Here is a 9640-nt window from a genome sequence, read left to right as displayed (position 1 = left end):
CTTTCTCTGATATCTAACCTTTCATTATTTAACATGGTTTCGTAATTTAAAAATCCAGTATTTCTACCATATTTTGAAAAATTTATTAGAAAGAAATAAACCCAATGTTACATTGGGGGCGGTAGGAGAGCTATTAAAATTTAAAGTGGGAAGACTGACAGTTGATTTCTTATAGCTCCAGTGAAATTCAGAAAAAAATTAATTTCATATTAAAAAAGAAATACAAAATACATTTTCATGGTAACTCTTACATTTATTATGTTATTATAAAGTTAATGGTACTTTTGAAATTGATTAGAGTGAATAGATATGTAATTAAGTAACAAAACCACTTGCGTAAGTTTTTCAAAATATCAAGTTAGAAGAACGAAGTTTGTCTTCCACTGCCATCTCATTGCTCAAAGATACCGGCGATGAAACAATTGGCCGGAAATCATGCGGCCGCTTCTTACATCAAATCATGAAGAAGATGAGTGCCAATGTTAGGTACGTAAGTTCAGTTTTTTTTCTTTCTTTCTTTCTTTTTTTCTTTTCCTTTTCTTTTCTTTTTTTCTTTTTTAAGAATCCCAACCTCTTGGAACTATACATAGCACATTTTAGTACTTACATTTGAAATAAAAAGCTGTTTAAAGACGATTGATTGCCTTTGTCTTTGAATTTCATATGTGCACACGGGATTTGGTAAACAAGACCGTGCATCTGATATGTTTGAACTATATGCAACTTATGCTCACTGGCTAAACTCAGTCTTCTGAAGTCAATTGACAAATAATTATGTATTACAGACACAAAGACAACACTAGGTTCCCAAGTTTCAAAATTATATTGTCTATGAAAACAGATAGTAGAATTAATTCTTTTGTCACAAGAGACCTAGGGTCTGAAAGAAATTCAGAGGGAGTTCAAAGGGAATTTCTATACTCATAAATAAAAGTTGTGAATTTATTGTGTATTGAACCAATGATATTTATGCTTACATTACCCATACGCTGATGTTTTATCGATACTTTTATTTCACATTTACCAAAAGGCTGGATTACGATAATAATCCTAAAAGAAAGATGCATTGTAATCAGGTTTTACAAGGCAATCCCGAAAGACAAGCTATCCAATCCCGTAGCCCTTTAAAAATTAAGGAAAATTTCTTCTTCACTTCCTTTTTCCCCAAAGAGTTCACATTCATCGAAAAAATGAAATGAAATTTCTTTAGTTTAACATCCCATGATTATGCTCTTTATGCTAGAGGAGACAGATGATTAATGAAAGTGAAAGATTGTAAAATTAATTGTTGGGCTCTCTCAGAACCACGTACAACAAAGACACATGCGCTAGCCAATAGACCAACGGAGAGAACTTCCACAGTTCTCGAGTGGAAACGTATCGGAATTCTTTCTTGGCTACAATAATAATTTAGTTGTGAATCGATAGACCTACAGTACATTAAAACAAATACAAGTATCGCAAGCTTTAACTTGATTTAAAACAAGATATTGCGCAAGTATCTAAGCTACCAAACCAACCCATAATTAATCTTTTAGTAATTAACATCTTATTACTGAGTTTTACAGGTTTCTACTGTTTTATAATGAAATCAAATAAAACGTAATCATTTTTTTATATAATCTGCTTAATACACGGTAGAAACTCATTTGTGTGCTATCTTGTTCTTAAATTGTTAATTTCCATGCATATGCCATTATCCACAATACATCTGCATTACTGCAGGAATAACCATTACTGCATTAAATAACAACTATATAATTTATGGAGTTCCTTATTAAGCGAAACAGATAAGGCTACTTATAACATGTAAACTGCAACTTTTGAAAATCGTTGGATACACTGCAGTGACGCTCTCCGTTCCCCTGTCCCAGCGCGCTTACCAAGAAACTGATGTAAACACAACACTAGCGCCCTCCACGAAAAACCGAACTAATATCCTGGTCAGGTAATAGTAAGCATCACAAAAGTTTTGCATAGTATAATTATCACTGTATTGAACAAGAATATCGGGAATTTAGAAAGGTAATTAAACGTGTAAAATGTAAAGATTAGAATTGTTGAAAAAAAATAAAAAGTAACAAGATGTGTACAAAGTCATAAAACAGATAGAAAGTAGTAAGTATGATATAGCGAAAATACGTGAAAAAGGAAGTGTCGCAAACGGGAAAAAGTCAAATTTCAGGTTCAAGGTATTTTCCTTCCTTCTCTTTGGAAGTTTGGTGCCTGGAAAAAAAGAAAAAAAGAGAAAAATGTACTACTCTTTTTTATTTAAAGTTTTCAATTTTCTTTTTCCACCAAAATTCAAGAATTTCTTTGTTTTTTTTTCTATTTCTTTCTCACTTATTTCCCTTCCATTTACATTAGAGCCTAGCCTCCAAGCTAATTTAACCAAATTTCCTTCTTTTTTCATTTCATCGATCCATTTCCATTTTTCCCTGACTTTTAGGTTTTCTTCACATTTTAACAATAAGTGCTCTAATGTTTCATCTTCTTTAAAACACAATTGACATTTTTCGTTCATTTCTTTAAAGTTTTTCAATTTTACCCCAGTTTCAAGAATCCCTGACCTGGCTTTGAACAGCAAAATGCTTTGTAAATCATTGTTCATATAATTTATTTTCTCATAACGCCTTTTATATGTTTATATTATTTTCAAACTGCTCTTCTTGACAAGTTCTTCATAACACTTTTCCTGCGCTTTCCCTTTAATTGTTTCTTCTGTGATTTTTTGGAGAGAAGTATGGTACAATAGGAATAGGTTAGAATAAGGAGAGAATTTCGAACAGATAAACGGGGCTGAATGCCAAGTTCAACAGAAAAAGAGGTAGAGAAAAGTGAGCAGTGTAAAATGATTGGGGAAAAATGTAGAAAAAAGAAAAGAATATATGAATGTGTAAGGGGGAAAAAGTGTGTAAGTGTAGTAAATATGTATAGAAAACCCCAAACAACTCTCGTCATCACAGGACACACAAAGCACGATGCACTCGCCATAACATCCACTCTACTCGATATTTCAAGGTTACTCTCCCGGCAATTACAGATGGTACTTGCAATCAAATATACGATCAGGTTTTAATATGATACAGAATAATTGCTTATTGAAAAAATTAGTTCTTCTTCTTCTTCTTCTTCACAAATATAAAGCCCGACCTAACAAAGACAATTGGAAATTTATAATGTGTTTAAAGCCACTGTTGTATACTTGTTGAACGCATGAGCTACCACTGACTTTATATTATTATTATTATTATTATTATTATTATTATTATTATTATTATTATTATTATTATTATTATTATTATTATAAATAATAATAATAATAATGATATGCGTAACAATGAACGAAAAGTGTTTGGTGTGTTATCTTTGTACTTTTGTCTTGATATCATTATTGTTTTCCACCGTAAATTAAATTGCACTACTTACTTTTTTCGTTTATTGTATTCGTAAAATGTTAACTTTTACCAATGTCAACTCATTTAAGAGTAGTGATAGACAGTGGGAATATTTCCGGTGGAAAGGAAAATAAAAAACGGGAATATTCTTTGGTTGTTTTCTTTCATATCAATTTCCGGGAAGGAATTTATTTCCATTTATTTATTTTATTTTTCAAATTATAAGAAAGGTATGAAAAATTACTTTATTTACATTTATTATGATATACTTCTAGGTTTTTAACAATTTGGAGGTTAAAAAAAATTAAAATTCGTTGACTGTATTTTATATAACTACCCATACGATTTTTTTCTAACAAGGGACATGTTTCGGTTAGAACGCGATAACCGGCATAAAACTTGGTATACATATACAGGACTAAGTACTGAACACTGTATGGTAAGTCATTCCCGTGTAAAACTCGTTTTCCGCCGACAACGCAACCTATCCTTCGAAACACTATCAGTTAAATTCCTCGTTATAGCTGCTGAGTGATGATCAGTCTGGCGAGGCTGCTGTCATTAACCTCTTTCATGTAAGTGAATTGTTAAAAGACAAACTAAGGCGCAGATTAAGAATCAAATATCAGTTGGAGCAGAAGATGAGTCATTTGCAACACTTTGATGCAATTTAATTATCAATGAGTACGAAAAGGAATTAGAAATGACCATACACATATCGAAACTCGTCACAGATGATAAAGAAAACTGGGCCATATGCAGAGTACTTCTGGCGTATGATTAGTACCATACTAAAGCGTTCGACTTACATATGCTTCCTGCAGAAGTCGGGCGTTTAGCATAATGCTAATCATTTGTCAAAACGACTTTGCATAAGGCGGATTAAATTTCTAAATGTTATAAAGAAATTAGTTTGGGTAACTGCCAGAACACAGATACTCCAACATTTTGTCAACATTTGCTTTTAAATATGTATGTTCACAATATTTGCATGTCTTTCCTGTTTTTTTTTTTTTCAATTTTGCATGTAACGTTGCCACACAAGACCTTTCTTCCTGCCTGTTTCTCCAAACTCCATGCGTAAGTTCACATGTAAAAGAAGTTCGAGTACCTCTTCAGAAATTTGAGTCAGAGAGAGGAGACAGACTGACGTCTATTAAAAAAGGCAAAATTTGATGCAAATATCTTAGAACTGATATATATATATATATATATATATATATATATATATATATATATATATATATATATATATATATATTACTAGGGTGATATTCACCAACTCGTGTCTGACCATATTGAAGAGGCACGTTTGCTGTGGTGGGTATACGCGTGCAAGATGTCGAAAAATACTAATTTGTTAAAGGTTGCCACTACAAGCTAGTTTTGATTACAATTGGAAGCAGTGAACCGTTTCTATGGTTACAAGTGACCTATATAATTTCTCTTAATATTGCTGTTCCTTTCTAGCTTGACATGTTTCAGGTTGTAAGCCTGTAACAGCACCTCCGAAAAGAATGAAAAGCACTTCATCCTTGACAGTACGCAATTGCTCCTTCTGTGAAGATTACTTTGTACATAGTGTTTTTATTTGCTGTGTCAGTTCTTCACTATTACTTTTCAGCTATGTCGCCTGAGTGAAGTAACTATTCTGCATACTCTTTTGTTGTGACGTGACAGATTTCACCTGGAAATTTCCAAATACTGGACTCCTTCTTCATTTTAAGCATGTGTCATCTGATATCGTAAAAACGGTTTTATGCAGAGCGATCCATTCCTACGCGATTGTGACTCAAAGCTACTTGTTGGGACCACCTGCCTTAGGGTATGGGTGTGTTTCTCAAACTCTTGTTATTTTCAACATAAATCTACCATTGTCATCTCGCCTACTCCTAGGATTACACCCGAGCTCAGTTCCTCAAATTCCCTTTGCTTTAAATTGAACTAGATATAATAATAATAATAATAATAATAAAACACTTCTGGGCATATTGCAGTCGTGTGCGTGATTTTCGCTCTTAACGTCTTCATGCTATATAAGCATGCATATTATAAATTTGCACACAATAGATGCACAATACTCAAAAAAATAAGAGAGCAGAAGATAATCAGTGAACTTTCTGGTGCCACCATTTAATTTTTGTTATGGACATGCGCTAACCAAAACAAACCATTATGACAATAATTCGTGAAGAAATAAATTTATTGGTTTTTGGTGGTCTCTTACAAATATCATGAAGATTTCAGAGCACAACGGAATCAAGTCTTCAGAAAGCTGAGAAAGTGAGAAACTTGATTGCAGGTACTTTTATGTACATGGCTAGAACCAAAACTTTTTTTATTCAAAAGGTATTTACAATATCTTCATATGAATCTATAAACAATGAAAGGAACTTCAATTAAATATCTCAAACATGAGTTGCATCTAAAATTAACAAGAACCAAAGTACTTGACTCTTTTGTGCTCTCAATGCACCATATATGACATACAACAAAACTCAAAATATTTATATGAAAAATCCTACATTGATATCTATATGGACAATTCCAGAGAGTTCTGTATGTAGTTATTATATTTAGAATTTCACTCTCCTAAGAGTAGTGTGAATACAATAAAGCCGTCTAACATGTTAAAGCTGGCTAAGGCAACTGCAGGATAGAATATGCATATCATGTAATGCCTCTGAACATTTGTTTCACATTATATTTTTTTCTCATCGTCTTACTTAGCCGACGGGATAGAAGCATAGAGGAAGAATACAAAAACATGCAATACAATCAAATAAAATAATGCCATTTAAAAGGTCAAACTTCGAAGATTCAAAATAACATTTACATACATTTCGATAGACTATTTTATTTATTTCTTTTTTTATTTTACAATCCAAACATATTTCACATAAAACGTTCAATTTCTATGGCCTCATCATTATCATCACCACTACCAAGTTGTAATTAATGTACAATAATATATTTTGCTATGAAGCCAAGAGTGCAAATCTGTTACACGTTAATATTTTTTCAATGTTTTACTCTGCGACTAGTTTAAATTAATTTCAGTCTATAAAGTTAGTACAATGTAAAACTTTACAATTACTGTTTCTACTAATACACACAACTCCTTCTTAAAACACGAAGATTTACTTTTCACATTCCAAATAATCACACAGCTACATTTGTTGTCCTCTTGTGAATAATTATTTATATCTCCACTAAGCCTCTCTGTCTCTCTCGGAGTTAACGATGGGCGTGAGTGTTCTTCACGGATACTCGTGGTCACAGAGTAGAGGACACCGCATCCAATCTTGTTCCAACTTTCTTTTAAAGTACTCTTTTGGAAAACTGCTGTCACGCATGTTATTGAGATACATGCAATACTGTCCATGGTATCCATTCCGAAATTCACCACTGCCTGAAAGGAATGAAAAAGATATAATTCACATTTTGAGTACAAAAGTAATATGATACATAGAATTTCATATTTTCAAAAACTTAAGTATTAGAAAATTGAATCTACTTTGCATGACATCACTTGAGATTTATTAAGCAATGTACTTCAGGCACTCCTGGAGCCACATATCAATGTTTATTCTACTACTACATTGATCACTAGAACATGGCTATGAGGGACAGGAAAACACAGTGGTCGAGCACTTACCTCTGGTGCATAGGGTCCTTGGTTCAATCCCCGACCAAGTAAACTTGTCGTGGAGAACATCGTGTCAGTGGGTTTTCTCGGGGTACTCTCTTTTCGTCCTATAAAAAACGTTTTAGTGAGCGGTGGGCCAAGAGAAGACCTAAAATAATTTGCTGTTATGAATCTCAAGTCCTAAGATGCAACAGATGCATTTTTCACTATCAGGTAGTTCAAAAGTAGTGAGCCTTTTGCACAAAACATGGTGTCAGTATCCCCAATCTCAGATTAAATTAGTCTCAGCGAGTAAGGCTTAACATCATTCGTTAGCCGACGGTTGAAGCAAGTATATGGAAAACGTATCGAAATTCTCGCATTAAGACGTAAGATATGTCGTGAAAATATGTGTGCTTTCGGCAAAGCTGCATTACATCTTACGATTTTATGCGGTAAAGATGTAAATGCTGCGAAGGCCTGCAAAGAAATTAATGTTGTTTATGAACAAGATACGTTGAAAAACAGCAAAACACAATTCAGTCGTTTTCGTTCCAAAAATTTTGATGTCCAGAATGCAACTTGCTGTGAGCGACCAACCACAGAAATAGTGGACGATATTCTGGGAATAGTCCAGAAATATGATCGGCACTAATGGCATTACCAATGACCTAATGTCCATCATCAAATATTATTAAGTCATTTGCATAAAACTAGGTAGAAAAAAAAGCACGACACCTTAGTGGCATATGAGCTGACTCAAAGAATTATTCGTTTCTCATCATCATCGTCTCCCTTAGCTTTGGCGCATAAACGTGGGACGTTAAACTAGATATATCATTTTATTTCATTTCATTTCTTTAGAAATAAAGCTTGACTTTTCGTGCCTTTCTTTCAATATGTCTGGTTTAGAATTGGTAGAGAACATATATTAAAAAATCTAAAATAATGATTGCCAAATTCTTGTTGATATTCAACTTTTGTTGAAAAGAACTTAGGAGATGCAGAAAGAAGATATTGAAGTTATGACTTTATATAAAACAATATTTATAAATGAAGGACGGAAGATACTTCGGATACAAGCAACTTTAAGGACGAATGAAGGCAATTTCTCTTCATCACGAAATTCATTCTCAAACTCATAATTTCAGGGAAGCTCAGGCCCCATGGGTATGGGCGTGATCTGTACGATCATTGACTGTTTGCACCCAACAAGTAGTGGCATAACTAGGATTTTTTAAAAGGGGACTGAACAACCATTTTGAGGCCAAGATACCCAACACTCCAAAATTCCACTGTTTCGGTATTTTAGGAATATCCTTAATCAGGAACATAACACAATTTGCGAGCATTTGGGGCAAAAGAATTGTGGATACTATTTCAGTCTTGCACATTTTTAGCAACATAGTCATGTTTGTTTCATTCTTTATTAAATTAAAGCTATTGTTTCTCAAAATAACTCGACAAGATTCGAGACGAGACAGGGTTCTTCCAACAGAAAAAGATACATTTTTCGAGGCACCACTTTACACAACATATTTTCGAGGCGAGACAACCTCTAATCTTGTCTCGTGCGCATCCCTATTTGCACGTAATAATATTAGAATCCGGTAAAAAAAGAAAATATTAATTACCTTATAAAGTAATCAAACCTTAGTCACCTATATAAAATTTGTCCTGTGAAATAGTTCATATTTTAAGGGGGCTATTCGTATAGTAACAGAATATTAATAATCAACGATCAATTACTCTGTAAAGATGCTGAATTTTAAAATGTGTATGTACCTTCTGTTGCAGTTGGTTGCAAATTCGGTAGATTTTCTTAGTATCCTCTTTTCTAAAAGTATGTAACATAGTGAAATTTAGGTGGGCTTGTAAGAAATTGGGGAGGCTTGAACACCCCAAATTAGACCTAGTGACGCCACTGCCAACAAGCCACCAGTCACGAAAGACAAAGGGAAATATTTAATTCAATAATAATAAAAAAGTTGAACTGTGTAAATTTAGGACTATAATTGTATATGAAAATCATTATAAATACAATTATGTTTTATATTTAATTGAGCTTTTCTCCCTATCGCGGAACTTATGTCCGGCACGGAATCGAACCCGGATAACCCAAGGATCTCCGCTTTAGATAATCGCTGGTTAGAAATTTTCTCCTTCAAATAAAATGAAATGAGATATTCAGTTTAACGTCCCACGATTATGCTCCGAGGCTAAGAGAGACGATGATGATGAGAAATGAATCAAATGGAGGAATGAAGAAGGTGGGAGGGAACGGAAGAACCCCGAGAAGACCACCGCATACGGTGTTTGTCCACCACAAAGTTCACTTGGCGCTCCTTCGAATAAAGTACAGCTACAAATAAAACATTTTCTACCCTAGAAGAAAGAATCTCCTTTACATTGTTCCGTCCATTAAATGTACATATTAACAATTACTCTACTGAAACCATCCCTTCAACTAGTGGTGTGAAGTGGAAACTTTTCCGCTTAAAACTTCCCATTTCTGAAAAATTTCCATTCTAAACAAATATTCACTATTAAGTATTAACTCCACATAAAGCCATGATATTGATTGTATCCATGAATAGAAATATGACATTACAGC

The sequence above is a fragment of the Thermobia domestica genome, chromosome 18 (genome assembly GCF_964235325.1).
Source record: "Thermobia domestica chromosome 18, izTheDome1.hap1.1, whole genome shotgun sequence".
Taxonomy (NCBI): Eukaryota; Metazoa; Arthropoda; class Insecta; order Zygentoma; family Lepismatidae; genus Thermobia; species Thermobia domestica.
Note: the sequence above shows the minus strand (reverse complement) of the source record.